This window comes from Zophobas morio, unplaced genomic scaffold, assembly GCF_036711695.1.
Source record: "Zophobas morio isolate AGI-343-1 ecotype UQ-CSIRO unplaced genomic scaffold, CSIRO_AGI_Zmor_V1 ptg000414l, whole genome shotgun sequence".
Classification (NCBI taxonomy): Eukaryota; Metazoa; Arthropoda; class Insecta; order Coleoptera; family Tenebrionidae; genus Zophobas; species Zophobas morio.
The window spans coordinates 63,763-88,821 of record NW_026972518.1 but is presented as its reverse complement, the minus strand read 5'-3'; the positions used below and the strand labels follow the sequence as shown (position 1 = coordinate 88,821).

The following is a 25,059-nucleotide window of genomic DNA, read 5'->3' as shown; positions in this document are numbered from 1 at the left end:
GTCACGCCATGTTTTAACTGTTGAAACGAAGAATTTTTAACTCTATTTCGCCCTCATTGTAATTTACAACAAATATTTAACCAAAGCGCAATAGTAAATATATAGAGTGTCTATTTGTAAAACCTGTAGCCTTTTACTAGAGCGCAACTAAGCTAAAAATAAGGGGGTCAAAACAAGTTGGTATTATGGTTTTTAAGGATATGTTTTAGTGAAGTTAGTCATGTTTTTTGTCAAAGCAGTTTTAAACCCAATGTAACACCGTGGTATCAGCATACGAAGATAAGGGGTATTAAAAAAAATACAAGCCCTTGTACGGTAAACCGCGAAGGACAACAGCTGAAAAATTTAATTGGTGATAATATTAAATTGATTATTCTTCGCGTTTATGTTTTTAGTATAAATACCATGGAGATCTTACAAGAAAAAGAAACCGCTTCGTTTGCTTGTCTGACGAACTAAAAGACCTTTACCTGCCAGAGTCTGCGCCTTATCCGAGCGACCATGCTGTCACAACCAGCGCTAAATCGATTGGAATGATCCATTCGGTAGAAGTTGACGACGCAATTTTATCGTAGATGGGAGGTCAAGTATACTATTTATCGGAGGCAGGCGACAGCGGCCCTTCCTATTTCTAAAATTTTGTAAAACAGGTCAGATATCGAGGTCATACACTACTACTACCCCTTCGCGAAGGCAAAATTGAGGCCGAGAGTGGTGAAGACGAAGCTACGCTTTTCGCTAAACCTTTCGCTGCCAAGGATGTGTTATCTCCCCTCACTGTTGCCATTTGTGCGCTTCTTCAGGGAAGCTTTCCCATGGCCCATGCCAAAGATAATTTACTGAAGAAATTAAAGACTCCTGGGGGTGGGGACCACAAAAAAAACCACGATTCAAAAAAAAATGTCGTGCACGTGCCATCATATATATATATATTAGTTAGCCCTCGTCTATACAATTATTAAATTTTTATTCTATTGATATTATTCAGTTTTATTAATTATTATTACATTATTATTACTTTAGATTTTTATTTTATTTACGTATAGTTTATAATTATATATTTTTTATTATTTTTACTTTATTGAGTTCTATTTATCATTATTAGAGTTATATATAATTATATATTATTCTAATTACTTTTCACTATTTTAATATAATTAAAGTTTCATTTATTATTGAAGATTATTTCTTTTTACTTTTTATTATTATTTTTATTGTAAAAAGTTATATCCAAATTTATATATTATTACAAATTTTTTATTAACTTTACTATTTTATTAAAAATTTTAAATACATTTTTGCTTATAATATTATTATGAGTTTTTTTTGATATTCTTTTTAGTATTATTGTTTAAAAGTTTTATTTTTCTTTATTTATTATTGGTATTGTAAAATATTTTATTCATTACTTTTTATTAATAAATTTTTTTATATTGCTTTCAATATTATGAATTTTATTATTATAAACTATTAATATTATTTATTACTTCAAAGTTTAATTGCTGTTGTTGGAGTATACTCTTTTGTGTAACCATCTGGTTATATCCAATTTTTTTTGTTAGATTTCCCTTCACGCAACAAAGTGGACGCCCTACCAAGGCATCGAGTGCTAACACGTCCCCTTGCCTTATTGAATGATATCCACAGTAATCGATTTTCCACTTCATTATCTTACCATGATAACACATCTAACAAATCAAGAGTCCAAATGCTCTGGTTGAGCCTAGCTATCCCCGAAAATACACCTTATCTGTTACCACTGTGATATAGAGATATGGAAGTCGAAATTTATGAAAATTTTTTAACAATGTACGGAAGTGTGTTAGGGCTTGATGCACCGTCCAAAGTTAGTTTCGCTTATATTGTTAACCTTCTTTTTCATAGTAGGCATTTCTCCAAATGTTTCTAGGGTTAAGCTTTCCTGGCTGAATGAATGAATTTATAAAAATTGCATTTATTTAAATTGCTCGATTGTAAATAGTTTAATCTGCCTTAAATTTATCAATTTGGCAAGTGGAAATCCTAAACGAAAAGTAAACCATAAAAATTCGTGGGGGGCCACCTAAAAGGCTAGTTGCTATATTTTAAGCTAGTGAACAGCGTTGAGACCTTTTTACTTTTGCGCTTTTGTTGCTTTACCATAATTGGTAATTTTATTCATGCGTACTAATGCGTAATTAGAATATAAAAGTAGTTATAAAAATTAGTAGTATATTCATATATTTATACTATACAAAATATTATGTCTTCGTTTTTTAAAGATAATCGAAAATAAATTAATATTATATAAACCTACTTTTCAAGATTCATAAGAGCATAAATATATTACATAGACTATAAATATTTTAATAGTTTTTATATATAATACGTATAATAAGTAAATGAAAATATTCATAAGTATATAGAAATATTTACAAAAAGTATGGATTTAATATAATATAAAAGTTTCATAACTTTTTAGAGGTTTTTTTTAATGAAAATAAAAAATAAATTTATAATATAATAATAATAACCATAAAAAAGGGGAAAAAATAAATTTCAATGAAAAAGAAGACGACCTCTTTGTTTAAGGCTTCAAAAGTCCCCTTTTCTTTGATTTCTCCATTAAGCATCGTATAAATATAGGCGCACATGTGAGCCACTGAAAAAATGTTTGTACATAAGGAAAATAAGAAGGTTTCATAATTCTATGTGATATTTATTTTTTTTATTTTATTACTATTATATTTATTTTTAAGGAAAAAAATAACGAAAGTTTTTTTTTTTAATAAAAATTAAGATAAAAATAAAATTAATAATAGTCGTAATAATGAAACCTAAATTCTAACAATCCGATTAGACGAAGCACTTCATTAAAGACATGCTTTCCGACATGTGCGTCAATTGCTAACGCCAATAAAAATTAATAAAAATTAATACCAAAAATAAATACAAAAGCGCTTTACAAAAAACAATATGTTTTATATTTATTTAAAAATATTATAAAATATATAAATTTGATATAAAAAAATAATAAAATACAATAAAAAATATTTTATATATAAAAAAGTTATAAACAAAAGGCTTTATTACAAAATTAATTGATAATATTAGAAGTATAAAAAAGTTAAATAAAAAAAATATATAAAAATTAACATTAACTAACATTAATAATTAAAACATAAGGAAAATTTTATAATAAAAAAAGTTAAAAAATTATATATACAAAGGATATATAAACTTTATGTAAATAATATAATAAATAATAAAAAATATAAAATATATAAAACATAAAATTAACAATTTTAAAAAAAAGAAAATTATATTATTTATAATAAAAAAAATATGTTGTATAAAAAGTAATAAAAAAGTTTATCTATAGAATTACATAATCACGATAGAAATAAAGTAAGAACTATTAATAAAAGTTTAATAATAAAATATATAAAACTTAAAAAATACAAATATATATTTATAAGTAGAAAAATTTATATATAAAAAGTATATAAATTTATACAAGTAAAATAACTAAAAAATATTTAATTATATAATAAAATATATTTTATATAAAAGAATATGCACGAAAGAAAAATAAACAATACAATACACATAATAAAAAATAATAATATAAAAATATAAAAACTTTATATAATATAAAAAACAATAAAAATATAATAAAATAAAAGTATTCTATTTATAAAAAGTTAATAGTAATTTTGTGCACCAATAAATATATACTCAAAAAGAATAATGAATAGTAATAATGATAAATAAATAGTAAATAATAAAATAAATAATGTATAGTAATAAAAATAATAAGGTTAATTTATGATGATTAAAATGAATAATATATAATGGATATAATAGTAATATATAATAATAAATAGTGAATAGTAATAATATAACAAATAATAATTGTAATAAATAATTAATAGTAACAAATAAAAAAAATCCACGTATAAAAATGTAAAAAATAAGATTGTATAAAAATATAGACAATTTTTTTTTAATGAATTGGGAATAAATAATATATATTTTTATATAATAATAATATATTTATTTTCTATATAAATAAAAATATAATAATTATATTTCTTCATCCATATGAAATAAATTAAAAATTTAACAGTAAAAGAAAATATATATATATATTATACTAAAGTATAAAACATATCTAAATATATAATAACAAATCTAATAAATAAATAATAATATAAAATTTATAAAAAATTTTAATGTACAAAGATTATAATGGTTTATTATAAAATATATACAATAATATATTAATATTAAAAGCTTCATATTAAAATAAAAAAAAGTTTTACAAGTTTTATATTATTATTATTACACAATGTTTACTTTATGAAAAAAATAAACGATAAAGAAAAGTTTTTGTATTACTAATTTTTTTTAATTTTCGTTAAAAAAATATATAATAATATTATTATTTATCTTATAAAATGTTTACTTTATTATCTTCCTTAAGAAAAATATAAAACTTTATAATTAAATTTTTATATTATTATTTTAAGGTTATAAAATGTTTACATCATATCAAAAAAATAATGTAAACTTGGTAAAAAAAAAATTTTATAATTACTTTTGTTGATGAAAAATATATAAACTCAGGTCTTATATTGTTACTTTGTTTTTACAAATTTATACTATATTATTACCTTTTCAAAAATATATAAAAGTTAATAAAAAAGTTTTATATTATTAACTTTTTATTGCAAAAATGTTTACTTTATTATTATCGTTTGAAAATAAATATATAAATTTAATACAAAAAAATTTTTAGTTTATTGTTTGATTTATTAAAATGTTTACTTTATTATATTCGTTTAAAAAAATATAAACTTACTAAAAAAGTTTTTTATAATTATTTTTCTACTTTTGCTTTAGAAACCTATTAAAACTTTAAAAAAAAATATTTTATTAATTTTTTATTACAATTTATTTACTTTATTGTATTAGCTTTGAAAATAATAAAAGCTTAGTAAAAAAGTTTTTATATCAATATTTATTTTTACTTTGCTTCAAAAAAAATATAAACACTTTAAAAAAAAGGCTTCATATTATTATTATAATCTATATTACAAAATGTTTACTTTATTATATTCTTTTAAAAAAAATAGAAACTTATAGAATAGAGAAGACATTTTTTTTTCATTAATAGAGTTGAATATATTTTATTTTATAAAATTGTGAAACATTTTTTATGTGTAAATTTCTTTATGAATAATTTTTTCATGCAGTAATAATATATATAAAAAAAACTAGTATATTAAAATCTTATAATTATTACTTTCTAAAAATGTCTATAAAAATATGTATTTTAAGTAAAAGTTTTGCTTAATTGTTACATATATTTACTTAAAAGTATGTCCTTTTTTTAACATTTTATTAATAATTTATATTTATATATTTTCTATTTTATTATATTTTAAAGTTTAATATTCGTGATTTCATATTTATTTTACTTATTACTATATATAAAATTACAATTTTAAAATATTTTATTATAAGTAAATTCATAATTTATTAGTATCTTCTATAATTTCTCCTTTATTTTACTTATTACTATTTATTTTATGTCCATTTTACTTTTTTATTTGTAGTTATTTTTTACAAATATTCATATTTTCACTTATCGTTATTTTCATATTTCATATAATCTTTGCTTTATATTATTATAACAAAACTTACTTACCTATAATATATTTATTAATATAAAATTTTGTTTACTATTTATTATTGTTATAACAAAACTTAATATTTATATACTTAATTATATTTAAATATAGAACTTAAATATATTTCTATAATTATTTAAAGTTTCATATTTTATTGACTTTTATTATTTTTATTATTATTAAAACAAAACTTATTATTAATATAAGTTTTTTAGAAAGTCAAAAAACTTTTTTTCAAAAAATATTAAATTTATTAACTTATAAGTATTTTGTACCAAAATGTAAATACAAGAAAATTATAATAAAATGTCTTTTGAAATCTTTGTTAATAAATTCAACAGTATTTTTCATGTCCAATGTTACAACTTTTCATAAGAAAGTTTCCCATTCCAGTTTTAAAAAATATATTACGGAAACGTAAATATAAATAATAAGTAAACAAATATTATTTCAATAATAATAATTTAAAAAAAAAGTTATAAATATAATTATTATTTATTTTTTACTTAAATATGATAATATTATTATTAAGTATAAAAATTATTTTTTCTATAATAAAAATGCTATAATAAAATAAAAAAATATATAATAGTTATTATATTTTTACTTGAATTTAGTTATAATAAAAACTATTCGATATTATACAGCTGTTTATTTTGATACAAATAACATTTCCTACCAGCGAATATAAGTTTATTCCATCCAAGAAAAGGTAATTCGGCTCAAAAAAGAAGTGTAACTCGGGAAAAGTTTAGCTGGAAAGTGGAAATTTGTTGTTAACAAAAGTTTTTTTTTTAAATTTATATAAAAACGAATTATAGTAGTGAGTATAAAAATAATTTAATTAATTATAGTAAGAAATAAAAAAGATTTATAAATTATAATAATAAATATAAATAAATAATATTAACAATACTAAGCAATGGAAAAAAATAGTAAGTATTAAAAAATGTAATAATAGTAATGATAACAAGATTAAGTAAAAAATTAATAATAAAAAATATGCAAGAAGATAGTATAAGAAAAATATATAAATAATAGTAATAAGTAATAAAATAATAATATAATTAATAACAAATACATAATATTATTAACAATAATAAGTAATAAAAAATAAATTATGATAAGTAAATAGTATTAATACTATTAATAAATTCATTACTGGTTGGCCGGTTAGCACACTTACTTTTTTGATCAACTTTAAGAGGTTCGCTGAAAAGACTCAGAAAAAGAAAAAAAAACACATTCATATAAAAAACTGTATATGAAATAATTTTTTTAAAAAAAAAAAACAAATTAAACTTCCAAAAATTTCTTTTTCACCATGAAACGCAAAGTAATTGGAATTCATTTAATATATAGAAAAATTTTAATTCGCTAAAACAATAAATTCATAAAAAATTTAGATCAACTTATATAAATTTTGTAAACTTATAATTAAAAGGAAAAGGGGAATGCCGAAAAAATACCTTATATACAAATTTGTGCGTATTTACAAAAACAGATTTTAAATCCTCTGGAGAAATTAGATTTAGCACAAAACACATAATTAGACAACTTATTAAAATTAAAAAAAATATAAAAACTATAATTTTATATTTAATTAAATTTAAATTAAAAAAGTGACTCTTGGGATGTAAAATATTTCAGGAAAATAGAAATTACTAGCAACGACCCCCAAAAATTGTGAGAATGTGATAATGTCTTTAAAAGATTACAGAAAATATAGAAGTTCACACGAAATATAAAAAATAACTGAAAAGTATTTTTTTAAAAAAAAAATTAAATTAATAATTATTGATTGGAATTAAAATTTTATGAATTAAATAAAAATTATTTATTTAATCAAGTATGTTGATAATATATAATTATTATATTTATTATTTTTTTAAATTAAAATCTAGAAGTCTCACAATTACTATAATTCTTATTATTACTATAATAACTTTATTTCTTATAATATAATTTAAATAAAAAATTGTTATTATTAGTAAGTATTGTTTCTTAGATTAGATATTCCATTCTATGGGATCGCAAACAATAGAATAATAAAAAGTAATGAGTTGTTAAAGGAACCACAAATGCGAAAGGGCAATATTTTTTTATGTCAGAAAAATGAGTCATGAAATTTAGTAATAACTTTGTTAGTTATACAAAAAAATAAGGCGAGTGAATAAATAAATTTTAATATCTATAGTTTTTTATGCCCTTCTTAGCCTGAAGTTTTATATTTAGTTGATGCTCATTGGTCAACTGGATGTTCAAAACGCTAAAAAAATTAGTTATGCGTTTTAATTAAAAAAGTATCAAATCATGTAAGTGGTACCCAAATAATAACGCGTACACTTTTACATAGAGATTATCAGATTTTATGAAAACTCCCTATCTCAAAATAACGGAATCAAAATTTTTTGTTAATAATGAATATTTTATGGTGCCTATATATTATGTAAAGCTTATTTCGAGAAGATGAACCGCCTATATGGTTTTGGTTATAAATTGTGCGAGTAAACTTGTGTAAAATATTAAACATATTGTAAAATTTACTATTTTTTTATCTTTAACTTTGGTTTAAAAAATTAATTATTATAACAAAGTTTGATTTTATAAATTTTTTACTTAAGAAAACTTTTTCTATCAAAACATAGGTTAATGGCGGCTTTAATCCACATGCACTACTACACTTGTCGAAATTAACCCCACAGTGGTCTCACTTTTTCTTAAGACATTAGTAGTCGCAGTAGGCCCCTCAGACCCCTTGAGTTTAAAATTTTTACTTTTATATTAAATAAAAAATATCTTAAATTTTTGAACACTTGTTGTTTATTGAGATCTTAGGATATAGGTCACACTAAACTTTAACCTCTATCTCATTTGAAACTTTAAAATAATTTCCAGAGCTGTGAGACCCCCTGCCCCTATTGAAGGGTTAGCCGCAACTTTATTAGAGGACGCTTCCTGATGAGTTTGCGCATAATCTGTTATAAGAATAAACTTTGACAATACTATAAGCTTAAAAAAAAAATAAAAGTTTTTATGAGATATGTAGTGAACACTTATCGGAGTTTCCATTAATTTTATAAACCTTCTTTACGTAAAGAATTTTGTAAAATAATACTGTAAACAAAACTCTTTTTGTAAATGTCTTAAGTAACTCAAATTACATACTGAGGAACATCGGGTGGCATATAAAATTTCACTTCGCAACAGAATTATTGCACGCATTATAAAGCACGAGATATGAGCACATATATGAATCTTATTTATTAAACTTGGATAGTGAAGACTATATCCTTTTTTTTCGTGTTATGGATAGTATCATTAATAATTATAATCACTTGTGGGCCACAGTATTAAAAAAAATTTCTTGTACTTTTAAAGATAAAATCAAATTGTTTAATTTTCTAACCCTCTTTGGAACGATAAACTTACTCCTAAACACAGTTAATACCAGCACGACTATGGACTTTATAAACCAAAAAATAGCCACGTAGTACTTTCTCAATCCCTTTAAAGTGTAAAAAATGCTGCCTTTAATCAAGGAAACCAAAAAAATCTAGCTTTTTACTATTTTTTAAGCAGTTATATAATGCAAAAAAATCTTTAAAAAAATTCTTGAACTGCTTATATAAAATCCTCCTTATTGAAGAAGTTTAATTATGAACTCATTTCCAACGCATTCCTATAAAAAAGTATAAGTACTGCCAGGAAGGGCCGCGAAAGAGCTGGTATACATCGAACTGGAATTATGTTAATGGGCGTTATGTAGCAGAAAACTCCTAAAAAATACCATCAGGGCCTTGCGGCTAGTAAATTAACTATATAACAAATACTTCTCTATTAGTTAAAGATAAATAAATTTTTGTTTTTCAACTCTAAGTAACTAAATTTTTTAATTGAGTTTTGAAGATTTAATTTCTCTTCTTAAACCCATTCCTTTAGGCTTTAAAAAATATAATAGTAATTAATTGTTATGTTTAAATAAATATTAACTATCGTGAGCTAATAGTCGTGCCCTTCTAAAGAGGGTATTTTGTTTTTTTTTTTTTTAAATCCTACCTCGTTCATTGTATAAGTCAGCTCTACCACGCCATCCTTACACGAGCGATTGCTGGTTATAGGCTATATGCGCAGTCTAGTAAAATGATTAATCATTTTCTTATAATGTTTAGAGCAACACGTCTTCAAAAAGGGCATAATATTTTATAAGCTATACAACTTTTCGAACACTTCTTTTTCAATATATAAGGCTGACACGCCAAACTACTTCACCCATTTTGCTAATTTTTCTCGATAAAATTTATTTAGATCGAAAGCGAATTTTTAAGTTCAATATTTCTTAAATCAAAGTGTTAATGTTTGAAAAGTGTTTTACAGATGACAAAGGCAGTAAACTTCGTGATTACGCCATAACACACAGCGCATAGATTTAAAAAGACAAAATATAAATTAGACTACAACGTTTTAAACTTACTCGTCACACTCGTTGGATTCTTACTAACAAGCTATCACTTATTTAAAACTTGAAAATTTTTTTAAGGAAAAATTACCTTTAAATGGAAACACATTCAATTAAAAAGTTAGTTACCTTATTTCTGTGCGGTCAATAATTGTAAACTCTACTTTTGAAGTAGACATATATTTTTTATTCATGACTTTGTGTGTTGAGTAGGTGCAAGCTTAAAGTTACTCTTTTGAGTTTATCTCTCTTTCTTTTTCTTTCCGTAAGTTCGACAAAACTTAATTCCAAAAAAGAGTCTAAAGAATATAACATCGCCCCTGTCTGAATAAGAATCTGCCAAGCTTTATTCATAATATACATTTAGTTTATATAATATAATAGAAAATTTAAAATATATACCAGTGGCTGTCAAAAGTTCATTGGTGGCAAGATGGAGAATCAAAAGAATAAAAAAACATAAAATGTAAAATACCGTAAGGCGGATATTAGTGTTAAAATCTGAAAATTCAGAAGCTACAGAATAATATGTTAAAGAAAATTAATGAAAAGCGATATAACATAAAACCTGCTTTTCTGCACTTATAAGTAAAAAAGCCTATTGCCACAATATAAAGGAAGGGTATAATAATAATTGCGAATCCCACCTTCTTACCAGCCTTTATAAGGCCAGTAACTCAATAATATTCGATAAGAGCAGGCAAAATAAAGAAAACAAAATAAAACATACCTTTTAATATATTTGGCAACACAGCTATTATATAAACTAGCAAATCGATGTAATAATATTTAAAATGGTTTATATATATGTTCAGAGTTGGTTGACGTAATAATATAAAGGTTTCGTATATAATTCTCATCCTTATCGTTATTGCTGCATAAAAGTTAATACAACAGAATGCGAGAAATAAAGACACCTATTACAATTTTATAAAGTCAGCTTATGCTTTTAAAAAAAGTTTATAAACTTAATAAGTTAAGTTAAGCTTAACTAACAAGTATAGTAGTAATTACTTACATTAAAACTATATATATACATATTTAATTACCAAATAGCCGGAGGTTGAAAACTTTTTGTCATCTTCATATATTAATTCTTCAGTTTTAAAATGAGTGTATAACATTGAGCATACTATATATAATATCATTTGCATTGCTTATAAATAACTATATAACAGTTTCATAAAGTACCCAGTCCCAAAATCATGGATAATAATAAATGAAATAGAAAAACGGATCCTCTGCTAGTTACTGCTTTCCTATTTCTCTTCGCTATTACGACTGCTATAATAATTATCAAGAACAGAATGTGTAAACAACCTAAAAAATAATTTTATAGGATATAAATTTTAATAGTTATTTGTTTTTAATAAAAACTTAAACCAAGAGCGACGCAAGTATAAAAAATTTTCCGAATCATTGCTTTCTGGGAATCACTTACTTGGCTCGTTATATATTTAAAATCTTCTCCTAGAGTTATTATGGAAATTAAGGTAATATAAGCATAACTGCTAATTTTAAAAGTTATATACTGATGTCGATTATCATTGCAGCTATTAAAACGGGCAAATTAATTAAAAGAGTAACTCCACAAACTGCGAGTAAACCATACAGCCCTATTTAATTTCAAGAGATATAATTAAAAAAATTAAGATTATTTAAGTCTTAATTGATCAATTTTATAAATTAAACTATGATAATTACTACCATATTTTTTTCTATAGCCTCCATAGTCATCTCTAACAGTCGAAAATTGATGTTCCATTACTACTATGAATTTTTCAGTTTAGATTTAAATCGTTTATTTTCAACTAAAGAGAAGAATTATTTTACCAATCAGCGTAGTATGTTAGTTTGAGCGTTTCCTTTTATGGTAGATGAAATCCAAGCGGATTACATAAGCTAAATGTTTCTATAATTTGCTTTTATCATCTTTTAGTTTAATTAGAAATCATATAGTTTTTAGAGCTGCTTAAGCTAATTTAGCCTAAAGTGGTTTACAATTATTTATAAACATAGACCATTTGTGATTGATAATAACTTGTTTTCTTGCCAATTAAAGTATGGCCTACTTGAGGAAACTAATAAATTTGTAATGCCAAAGTATGCTGTGTTAGTAAATTTTACGATTTTAAGCGAGTATGATACATAAAATTTCAGCATAACTATGCCGTGGATCAAATTGCTTCAGACGCATTTTACACGGGTTAACAAGACAAAATCATCCATCCCAAGGGATTTTTAAATTCTAGCGGCATCTTCCTTGATTTTTTTAAACGTACTTAACATACTTTATTTTAGGTGCAAATAGTTTATACTGGTCTATTCGGTAAACGTCGAACTATAAAAGTAATTATTTATAAAAAGTATATTTAGTCGAGCCTATAGCTTTGCTTAATTTTTACGTTATTATTTTACGCCAATATTGGTATGGGAAGAACACAAATTGCACTTTAAGGAAAAATTAAACCTGCTTTGCAATTGTTTATTCCGCTTTGAAATTTTTTGAAGAACAATGAGAAACTTATTTGTATTATTAAAAATTTAACCTTAAAAAAATGTGGGCCCACAAGGAATTTTAATAAAAATTTATAAACCTGCAAACAATTTTTCCACAGAGCCATGGAATATTATTATTACTTAAACTGAATTCGTTTTTTTATACTTAAAACATTTTGCTTAACGCTAGTATATATTGTTAGCAAACTTACAGAGACTGTTTTTTTCAATTCTGAAAAAATTTGTTGACAACAATTAATAAATGAAATTATCAATTTTGGTTCTTGAAAAAGACATTCTACCACTAAACAAACTTTAATTTTGTAAAAATTACAACACCAAACACTCTTAATTTTTAAATGTCGTGAGAGCTTTTAATAAGGTATAACAAAAATATATTATATATAAAAAATGATGAAGTGTGCATTTCCCTCTTATTTGATACAAAATATAGGTTTTAATCCCGTCCAGGAACAGAACTATCGAAGTTTAATTACTTAATTCTGGGATTTCCAGAGAACCCTGTCGTTAGTATATTTTTTCTTTTCCCTACCTTGAAGTAGTATGTTGGGGGTCGTTGATAGTACGACCCATTTACAGTCGCAGTTAAAAAGATCGATTGCTTTTAACTGGTAGATTTAATCTACAAGATTATTTATATGATTGTATATTTATTTATATTAATCTTAATAAACGATATTTTGGTTCTTTATTTGTGGTGTCTTTTCGACCTATAGGGCTGAAAAGAAGTTTTAGCTTATTATCTAGAGGACATGTTTAGCATATTGTTTTGGTCTATAGGACCGAACAGAGAGTTGCCAGTAACTGCCTAGAGGGCTTGTGCATTATTAAAGGGTCTAAAAGCTCCAAAGTATATTTTAAACAATGACACCTGACAATCTTTACCTATTTTTATTAAATTTATGCTTTTACCTTAACTAGTTGGGTAAACTACTCGTTAAAAAGGTTTTTAATAATAAGAGAAAAAAATTAAGTAATTTATTAGATAACACGTACGTATTCTATTATTTAAGATTAATTTTACCTTGTTTTTTATAATTTTTTTGTTGTTTAGCCTCTCATGGTTTGTTAAATTATTTTTTTATTTTTATGTTATTGGGGTACAAATTATCTGTTAAACCGATAGCTGTTTGTTTACGATGTTAACTCCTTAAGGAGCCACGCCATGCATATCCCACAGGAATGAAAGAGAGGGATAATTTTAGCTTTTTTTACTTTAAAGCAGTCTTGCTCTGAATGACGAGGTGGATACCTCGGTGTCATTAGCTATCATTACAGATAAAAAACTAAATAGGAAGGCCTACAAAAGATGCAGGCTTCACACCAGTTAACAGGCAAAAAAAAGTTCACTTTAACAAGTTTAATATGTATTGTTCGTACAGTGAATGAGAGTTATCATTTTTACTAAGTGGTTAGAGCATTAACGCGTAACTTAGAAACTCGTGCCCTTTAAATACTGAGTTGAATATAAAAATCTGTTAAACGGGTAGTTACTTAGCTGTTAACCAAAACTTTTACCTCAGTGTATTTCGAGCGAGTCTGGCCTTTACTCCAAGCAACCGCAGATATAGCACTTGCTTGCCACCTGGCAGGCTAGAGGCAAAAAAAGAGATTAAACATACTGGGCAGCAAGGAAACCTGAAAAGTTTTTTTTTTTTATTCCCACTATTCTAAAATAATGCAGAATTTTAATTAACATAGGTTTAAGATCATTTGATAAGTAAGACTCGTGTGCAGCTGATGAATTATTAATAGCGTCAGAATTAACTAGACTTGTATCGACGAGTTTTTACACGCTTACATAACAGAATTATATGTGACGGAGTCAAAATATGCTAGATAGGAATAGCGCATCGTTGGCAATGTATGCTACTACTATCTACCTTACGTTTCTCCATTTTTAGTAGTAGTTTATCAAACAGCGCATTAAAACAAAACTAAGGCCTATATAGGCACACGTCAACTCATTATTTCAACACGGAGCATAGTCATTATTATCAAAGCGAAGAAATTAACCTCTGGGGTTTTAGAGGGTTACTAAGCAGAACTTGAATGTATGGTTACTTAGCCCATTCCCATGAAAATTAACAGAGCTAGTAAATTTAATATAGGACCGTTTTAACAAATTACCTTTCGATCTTCCTTAAACCAAGAATGCATTCTGCCATAAATTTCAGAAAGAGTGCGCTAGGATATTTGTTGATTACGAGTTACATAATTGGAACGTAACCCGGTAGCCAGATCACTAGCTCATTTACCACAAGACTGCTTTTTGTCCCAAGTTATTAAAGGGCACCTAAAGCTCACTTCATTTTCTTATAAAATGCGTGAAAAATACTTTGCAACGTTTCGCTTTGAGTTGTTACATGAACGTGAGTCGATGTTAGTACGACAAGCGCAAAAAACTAGATGTGCCTCTATGCTAATCTTTAGTGTTATAAAATATCTAAGATTTTTTTGAAAGACTAAAATACTAGCATTTACTAACACTATTTCAGGTTTGCCTCTAAGGCCGGTGTCAAAAGAAATTAGTTGTAAACATAGCTAGTAGTTTGTAAGTAGAAAAAAGTAAATATATTATTATGAACGAAGGCTAAGGCAAAAATAATATAGAAGGTATTATATACTTAAAGCATATAAAGAACCTAAAATTATTTCATTAAGTTAGATAAATGCAAGGTCAGCTTGAAATTAAGCACAGATCCCTTAATTATATACAGTAACTTGTCAGTGCCAGCTTGCAAACATATATAATATCCGCTCTTATCAATTAGTGCTATTGTCTGTTCTTGAAGGGTCTTGTAATTTATTAGGATAAAACTTAAAATATTTAAAAATTATTTAGACTTATAATATATTGAAATATACCAACTAGAACAGAAGATTAGGTAATAATTAAAAGCTTTAATACTATGAAGGAAATAATTATTTTTTCTTAGCCCCTGTGGGAAGTCAAGACACAGAAGAACCCATATTACTTTCTAGATAAATGAATGGGAACAAAGGTATTAATGTGAGGTATTTCCACATCGAAAGAGTGCTGGAACCTTTTTCCTTATTTATCATTAATAGAAAGCTTTCAATTTAATTGGTTTTACTTTAGTACAATAAATGGATAAACGCTTGTAGGTTGCTATTGGTATATTAAAAATCTGCCTAACTATCTTCTTTTAACTTCCCATTTACCTTTCTCCTTTGGCATTCTGCTCAAGTTCTCTTAAAGTAAAATGGATCTCTTAGAGCTAGAAAATTATTAAGTTAATGCAGGTTATAACTTTTTAGTTTAGCTCTTTCAGTTATTCATGCTAGCAAAAAAGCACTGGATTAGCACGAACCAAGTTAGTAACAGAGTTTACATTGGGAGTGCGGTTAGTAAAAAAACTACACGAGTATAATAACGTACACTAGCCAGCATACGAGCTCATATGCAGCCCTATTGCTAGCGGGACGTTCAAGATCTACAGCGTAATAGCAGTATGACTGCAACCCATTAACGTCCTTGCGGAAAATGCAAGGTAAAAATTTTTTTTTGAGTGAAAATGATTTTTGAACAGGTAAACTGTTAAACTGTTAGTTTATAAGCATACATAGATTAGTCTTAGGATTTTCAGGGGGTTAACAGCCAAGAGATACTAAGCTATTATAAGAAAATAAAATAATGGAAGTAGAATAAATATAAACTGCAAAGAAAGTAGTGTTCTCAAGATCAGTCTAGCTAACCGAGTTTGGGGAAGAGGAACTAAATGGTGTTGTTTACCAGTGTACTATATATAAGAGGCGATCTTCAGACACAATGTCATATATCGGTGTTAGTGCTTGCATTAAAAAACAACCAAGAAACAGATTGACGAACTTGGTGACTTCAAATGGGAGCACAATCAATAAGCGCTGATATTTTGAAAGCTGTTTTAAGTACTCTGTGTAGCGCTAAACGAAAAACTGGGGTTACATGGAGCTTAATAATAAATAGTATTGACGAAAGTTTTATGAGTCTAATTCATCGAATAAATGGCACCGATTCATTAATATCTGTACTGTAAACCAAAAGAATTATCGACAGGTCTTTATGAAAAAACTTAATATAGTTTCAGAAGGCATGCTGTTGGATCCTGAGGAGGAGCTACTGTGAAAAAATAAAATTTAAGCCAATAAAAAACTTAAACTAAATACAAAAATTTAGTAAAAATCTTGCCAATATAGAATGGCCACAGCAAGTCAGATTATTGGATGAGAAAAATTAACTCATGTAAAACTCAAAAACCTTTTAATTAAAATAATTACAAAACACAAGGAAGCTCGTTGGCCAAGGTCTCGAAATTCATTTATTCGGAGTACCCGAAAAATTTTACTATATAAAGAGAGGAGTAACCAAGTATGAAACTAACCTTTTTTAGTAATTCTTCCTTATTTAATTTTAACCAGTGGATGTAAAGAAAGGAAATGACGTACAAATCCGGCAGACAATGTATGGAAAGACTTTGAAAGAGATGTAATATTAAAAGAAGTAATGAAAGAGAGAAGTTAACAATTAATAAATTAGTGACCGGCGCTATTGCTTGGGATCGAACGGTTAAACAGGATATCGTGAACTCTTTCATTGAAGAAAAATTACCTTAAAAGCGAGTAATTTAGGATATTTATATAACTAAAGGAGGGGATGCTATGGAAACACAACGAATGTATTCGCTGCTGTAAAAATAATCATCGTCACAGTAATGATTGTTTTGTTAAAGTGAATGGGTTGAAATGCCTTAGAATGCGAAAGAGCTGGTCACCTTCTAAAATGTGCCGAACAAAACTTATATAATGACACACGCCCTAAAAAGGAATGCAAGCTAGGATTTTATTTTAACATAGGCAATAACCCAGATATAGTGGAAAGATTGAATTAGGAGTCCGGGGCTAGCTATCATATTTTTAATAATTAAAGCTATATCCATGATCTCCAACCTGTGCCTGAGGAAACAGTCGAATAGAGTGCTTGTTTAGTGTTTAAAGGTTTCGGCAGTTTTTGATAGGTGTGGCTATGTACGTCCCTGATGCCACTGAACCCAGCGTTATAATGGTCTGGTGACCAGGATCTCACTTAGATATGAATCTTTATGGAGCATGGTCAGCATCTTTTTTTTTTCCACTCTAAGAAACATGTTAGAACCACTGTTGTCTAATAAAGACAAAGTCAGCTGCTTCCCATGAAAGGGGAAAATTTGAGGATAAAACTTTAATGATATGACTTTGATGACGAATGTATAGACACTGATAAGGGAAAGAATTTGATAAAGAATGTTTTAGAAATGTTTTATCTAAAGAGAAGAATACAACTAACTTTTACAGCCCCTGATAGCCAATCCCATAATCCGTTGGCTGAAAGATTTAATGACTTATCATAAACAATGACTAAAGCTTTCATTCACAAGGCTAAATTCAAACATGAGTTTTGGGCCGAAACAAGTAACCATGCTGCCTTCATTATTAACGTATTCTCTGGCGCATGGAAACGCTCTCATAAAATGATGCCTAAAGTGGCCGTTTTGACTACTTTTGGGGCTTTTGGTCATGTTCCCTTCTGGAATGTCCTAATTCTCGCAAGGGCATACTTTTAGGACAGGCCCTTGGCACATGCGGTGTTGCATGAGGATTTATGTTCCTATCAGTAAGCAAGTTATAAAAGCTAGAAGCTATTAGTTTAACAACTGGAAGAGAGTGAGAGCGAAAAGAGAGTTACCATAATAAAGCCCTATAGCCCCTGCCAAGTTCACCTGAAAAAATCTCAATCTAAAGGCAAAGAGGAATACAGAGCTCTATATTAAAGTCGGAACTACTAATACAAAATGAAAAGTTACCGAAACAGAGAATGCAAACTTTTTTTTTTTTATGAATCTGGCGCAAGAATTGAAGTACTGCATGAATTTACAGGCAGAAGAAGAAAAAAAGGTCAAATGGTTTCTAGGGGAGCAGTAAAAACGGTAGTTCGTAAAGAAGGAAAAGTTTATTATGATATCACATTTACTGATGAGGACACGGCACCGATAGAGGGTAATGAGGATGTTTGCTTATTAACATCTACAAGTTATGAGACTCCTAAAATCATAGGCATGAATGCAAACAGATATATTTTCAAGATTTCTCGCGGAACCAAGACAATGAAGAGTGGATAAGCAAGCCATGGTGGAGTTTTAAGGGGTTATTTAAATAACCACCATTCATGGCGTCTTGTTGAGCTTAAAGAAACGACCTCTAGACTGCATTAAAAAACTACGAGGATATAGAGACACCAGTGACCTCACCTATAGAAACTGAGTGGTTTAAGTTAGAGGCCTTACAGGAAGATAATAATCTTAATTCTTGTATATGTATAGTGTGAGTTCTTATAATAAGGATACGCACTCCATTACTTGGCAGAGTGGACAACTCGTACCTTCAAATTAATGGAGGCAACGGGGGTCGTCTTTCTTGAGGTCGAAAAAGCGAGTTTGGTACACCAGGTTTGTTTCACAGATTGCGCATCATAGTCTTTCCTACTATTTTTTTTTGACGTGATCAAATCTTACCTTAAGCACCGAGTATTTGGTATATGTGCGGACAGTGATGCGCGCTCACCCCTAAGACGACTAATAGCCGGAGTCCCAAAAGGATATCTTTTTAGCACCCCTACTTGCACTTTATGTACATCACGTGCGACAGTCTGACGACCCCCAACTTGTAGAGAGCCTTATATGTTTATGACACGGCGATTCACTTCTCGTCAGGGTCTCCTGCCTATTGCGTTAATATCTGATGTCATACCTAGTGACGCTGGCCAACTGTTGTGTTCTTTAAAAAATTAATATTAATGCGGAAAAGTGCAAAGCCCTTTTTTTATCACAAAGAAGCGCACACCATTACCGCCGCTAACCTTTGAAAATAAAGTGTCCTGAGTCGCTGAGGCGATAAACCTGGGAGTCATTAATCGACACTGAAACTCTCGTGGCGGTCGCACGGAAACTATATATATCGCGGGGAGGATCAAGGCTGTGGTTCAAACTCTTTACTTTTTACTTTGTGCCCGAAGCAAACTCTCGCTGCAATACAAACGACGCTTATATTTGTTATACGAAAACATTTTTGTTCAGCGTTGCAACGATTTAAGCTTGGAAGTTGTTAGTGTGGAGGAGAGATTGCGTCGTCTAGTACGTCTTGCAACTTCCATTAAGTCATTAGTTTTTAAACTTGTGCAACTTTTTTAATAAAATTTTCTTAAAAATTTGAAAGGTTTTATTGATTTACTTCTGTTTTCTGCTGGCGTACACGTTAAGTTTATCTACAGGATTAGTAAACATTTTTAAATATTTACGCTATTAAAAGTGAAAGTATAGCCACTGTTACCATGCCTGAACGCCTTTGAAGAACAGCTGCAATCAAACCAAAATTTGTTAGTTATAAAACTTTCTCAAGAACACTTGAACGTGTTTGTTTTGGTTTTTACCCACCCCTACAAATACTTATCATTTCAAAAGTCACTTTAAAAAGTTATACTTTAATTGTTTACTGAAATTAAAAAAAAAAAGTCTCTGAGGATGCAGTGTCAGGCAGCGTTATCTTAAAGGATATGATAAATATAAATCAGCTATATAGTGAATATTGACGCCATTATTGAGTAGAAGAACTGGAGGAGTTGTAAGTTTTAATGTGACTTTAAAAATTCCTAAAAAGAGCACCAGAAACTGTCCCGAGATAGTGGGAGTAGATAATAAAATTTTCAAGAGTACACAGTTGACTTCTTGGGTGATAGCGACAACTTTTACGAAGCTAGGTTGCTTGGAAATTTTTTATGGATGGAAGAAGATAGGCTCGCTTCCTGATAGTAAATGAAGATTTATTCCAACGTTTTGTTGAATTAAAAAAAATTGTGAATAGAGTTAATAAACCTTTTCAAATTCTAACAGCTGAAAGCATGGTTATTGATGTTAGACAACAAAGAATTAAGAAGGAAATATATAAAGCTGTTTTTGCTTGTTAATAACAGTTTAAAAAGAAATTAATTGATTTTTTCTTCAAATCTGGTAATAAAAAATGTTTGAACTCTAAAGACGAATTGGAGCTTATAGGCAAAAATAATCGTTATTTTAACCTTCAAGCTTTTAAGAGTCTAAAATTAAATTTTTCCATCGAAAATTTTTAGAGCTAAAGATGAAGTAATTTTTAATGATAAGGATTTTCTTTCACAAGAAAATATATTTCATAAAGTCAATTTATTATTTTTCCAGAAATGCCTGTAACTTTAGTATAAGAACTTCTCTCGTAAAGAGATATAAACTGCGCTTTCATAACTTAGCGGGTGATAAAATTAATTGCTATAGTAAAATTAAAAAAAAAACTTACCTGGGTAGTTTAAAAGAGGGTCAAATCCACCTTATTCAGGGTTTTCTTCTCATTAATTATTATGAACATAATACTCTTTTTGAAAATAAGAAAGTTGAGAGTAAGAGAGGGACTTGATACTGACATTGCTCTCCTCGATACGCTTGGAACGCAACATGCAATAGGAGAGCATGCAGGGAACGGGATCCTTAATGTAAAGGTCCGCGCCTTATTTAGCAGGTCTGGTTCAATTAAATTTATAATGATTTCTGATTAGTCGATAACATTTAATTGCTACAATTTAATTTCTGTTAAAAAAAAAGATTTCAGTACATTCTGGGGCGACCTGAAAAAACCCTGTTATAATTATTGGATTTTCCCAACTCTTTGCAAAATTTAATCATTAGTATCATATATATATAATCTTTGCATATAAGGGCGGAGTAGCTGCTCAAGAATCATTTAATGTTGATTTTAAATTGTCACCATTATTTCTAAAAATATTATCCTTTATAAAGAATTCTGCTAACCTTTTACCTTTATTGAAAGTAATGACCATTATATATTCACTAGATATAGAAGCGCGTTATACAACTATTCTAATATAAAATTTATGAATCTCTGTAGACTTCTTCTAAAAGGCTCTCCAGACCATAAAAATTTATTTTGTACATACTATGAAGCGATTACTGTTTTGTTACATAATGTCTATCTACTTAATAACATCTTATACCAAAGTAAACTGGATTCCTATAGGAAATTCCGCTGCTCCAAATTTTGGCTATTTTATGTTTGGCGTATTTATGAAGCTTTAGATATATCTAAGTTCTCTCCATATATTAAGTTGTATAAAGGATATATGGATGATAAATTAATCATATGGGTAAAAAAGGATAAAAAAAATGATAAAGTTCAACTTTCGGACTTTTTTAACTAGATGTCAAAATGTACTAAGCCAATCTGGACTTTGCAGATAAACCAGAACAATTCTATTTCCTTTCTAGATTTATTTTTTATTTGGATATACTAATAGAATTGTTCATAAAACGAGTGAAAACGAACCCAACTTATATTTTTATTTTTTCTTACAGCGCACGTCCTCTAAGTACCATAAAAAATCTTAGTGCGACTATAACTTGCAGGAATAAGATTTATGGACGTTTTTTTGAGGAGGATTTCTAGCTTTTTACTGAAAATCTCTACAAAAGAATTCTGAAAAGAGGTTTCTAAAACCTTTAATGGTTCGTACCGTAAAGAATTTTTAGAAAAAACTTTATACCACCTCATCAGAAGAATAAATGAAGCATGCAAGTATAAAGATAAAAAAAAGACGTTGTTGTCTTTAAGTTCATATATAACTGATATGTTATTAAAAAGAGATTTTCTTCGTTATATCATCTGTGCTAATGAAACAGAAGATATCTCTGACTCAAAACTCATAATAGTACACAAACAACCCCCCAAACTAAAAAGCATGGTTTTTACAAAATATTAATTGGTGAATTAGTTGTTGACATGCTTTTATAATTTATTCAATTGGTGAAACAGTTGTTTACTTGCATTTTTTGAGGTTTCTTTCCTTCACGAACCGGAAGTAGTTGTTTTTAATTGGGCAAAATAGGATTCATTGCTTGGATCTTGTCCTCACTGCACTGTTTCTGACTTTTTTTGAGTATAACAGGGGCAGCTTCTGAGGAAGAGTACCCATTTGAAAGGGAATTGCTTTTTAGCACTCTTTGGCCAAAGCTATACTCAAAAGTAAATTTCGTATGTTCAAAACTTTTTACTAAAACCTAACCTAGTTAAAAAAAAATTATTTTTTAAAATTTAACATTTCTTGATAACTGTCTTATAATAAAATATTAATTTTTACATCTTATTACTTTAGCAACTTTATTTATTATTTAAAATTTATTTTTAACCTATAATCTCTTTTAAAAAGCACAGATAGATAAAGAATTACGTCTTAAAATTAATTTTCTAATATTTTTGAAATATTAGCACTAAAGCTTACTGAGAAACTCTAAATTTTTTGTGCAACAGATCTTTTAGCAAAGCATTAGTAAAGAAATGAGCATGACTAAAAACTTATTTATTGAACACCATCCATAGAATCAAGAAGGAGCGTCCAATCTGTCAATCCTTACCATGTCTGGACCTGGTGAGTTTCCCCGGTTGAGTCAATTAAACCGCAGACACCATGCAATTCTATCCTTTTTTAGGGCCTTCGCAGGTGTTGCAAAAAAAGTTTGAGCCTTGCAACCCCTTGAAAAAGGCAATGTGATATTACATTAACTTCATAAAAGTTAAAATTTTAATAGTTTAGAGATTTTTGCAATAGTTATAAGTAAACGGTTTACTCCTGTTTCTTTATTATGTTACGAACAAATTTTCTTTTTAAATAACATGTTGTTTTTCGATAAACTAATAAACATAACAATTACATTAATTACTGGCTTATTTACCAAAATTAAAGTAATATATTTCTAACATAGAAAAACTATATAAGTTCTTGTATTTGAAACAGAAATGAAGCATTTTTCTTTATTATCCTATTCAACAACTTCACTTTGCTTGTTTGCTTGTGACTGATTTTAGCATTTAATAGAGGGTGAAAAAACTTATTACATTTTTTATCTACCAACATTTCTAATTTTTAAATTAAGAAAAATTCTATTCAACGTATTTAAATGCAATCATAAATGCAAACATAAGAATGAAAGTTACTGGACGAGTATACTAAGAATAAATTTAAAGTTCTTTATTTTCTAGAGATGTTAAATGTTATGAGAAATCAAACACAACTTTGTTAATTAGAATTATAGTAAAAAATTTTTTTTTTTTGAGTTTAAGTATTATTTTAACTGTTTTATTAACTAACAAATCTAACTGTAAGTCGTATTAAAATCCTATTTAACGTAATTAAAGTATACTTATAAAGGAAAACAACTATACTATTTTTTAAACAAGAGTTAATTTAACCGTTTTATCTACTAATAAATTTGATTGTTTGTTTAAAAAGATACCATCTAACCTTATTAAAATCTTATACTCAAAGGAAATCAATTGTACTCTTGGAGTTTCTTATGTATAAATTTAAATCTTCATTTACTACTAATAAAATTGGCCCAACTTAATCAATATAGGTACTTATTAAATATAATAGTTATACTATTAAGCTTATTAAGTATTACTTTTACCCTTAATTTAACAATTAAATCTAATGGATTGTTTCAATAAAAATTCAATTTAACCTTGTTCTAATATAATTATAATAGAAAATTATTTGTACTAGTAGTATTTTTACTGGTTCATCTACCATTAAACCTAGTTGTTCGTTTTAAAAAAATTCTACTTAACGTTATTATAACTTAATTAAAAAAAAAATCTAATATATTATTGGAGATTATAATGTATTTTACTAACCGTTTCATACACTAGAAAAATCCAACTGTTCGTTTAAAAGAAATCAAACTCAATCCTTAAAAATTATATAAAAGAATAAAAATTATACTATTAAAATTTAAGGAATAATTCTAACTGTTTAATCTACTAATAAATCTAATTTTGTTTAAAAAAAATTTAACTCAACGTTTTTTGAAAACATAGTTACAAAAGAAAACACTTAACTAGCTGAGTTTACTAAGTACTAATTTAACTATTGCATCCATTAACCATGTTAAAAAATCATCTTAACATAATCAAATTTCTTAATTTTTTACTACAATAAACAAATTAACTTAGAGTTTATAAAGTATTAATTTAACTATTTCATCTATAGATAAATTTAACTTTTCGTTTTGTTAAAATTTTTTGATTATTAAAAATATTTAGCTTCGAGTTACAAATATCTTAAAAATTCTTTCTAAAGAATTTTTTGGGAGATTATATATTCATTAATTAGCAAAATATTTTCTTCTAATAATATGTGTAAGGTGTAATAAAGAAACCCGACATTCCTTCTACAAAATTAGTCGTTCAAAAACTGCTGCACTAAATTTACTAATCAACTATAATATTATAAAAAAAAAAAACTTTCAAGAAATTTTATATAAAATTAACAAT

At 27.0% G+C, this 25,059-nt stretch overlaps 1 long non-coding RNA gene across 1 annotated transcript; it reads left to right on the top strand.

Annotated features, from left to right (window-relative positions):
• The first annotated feature begins 22,640 nt into the window (after window positions 1–22,640).
• Window positions 22,641–23,341, top strand: LOC135120733 (uncharacterized). Its single transcript, XR_010278709.1, has 3 exons — window positions 22,641–22,752; window positions 23,038–23,155; window positions 23,217–23,341. It is a non-coding gene; the product is annotated as an uncharacterized LOC135120733 (long non-coding RNA).
• The last annotated feature ends 1,718 nt before the right edge of the window (window positions 23,342–25,059 follow it).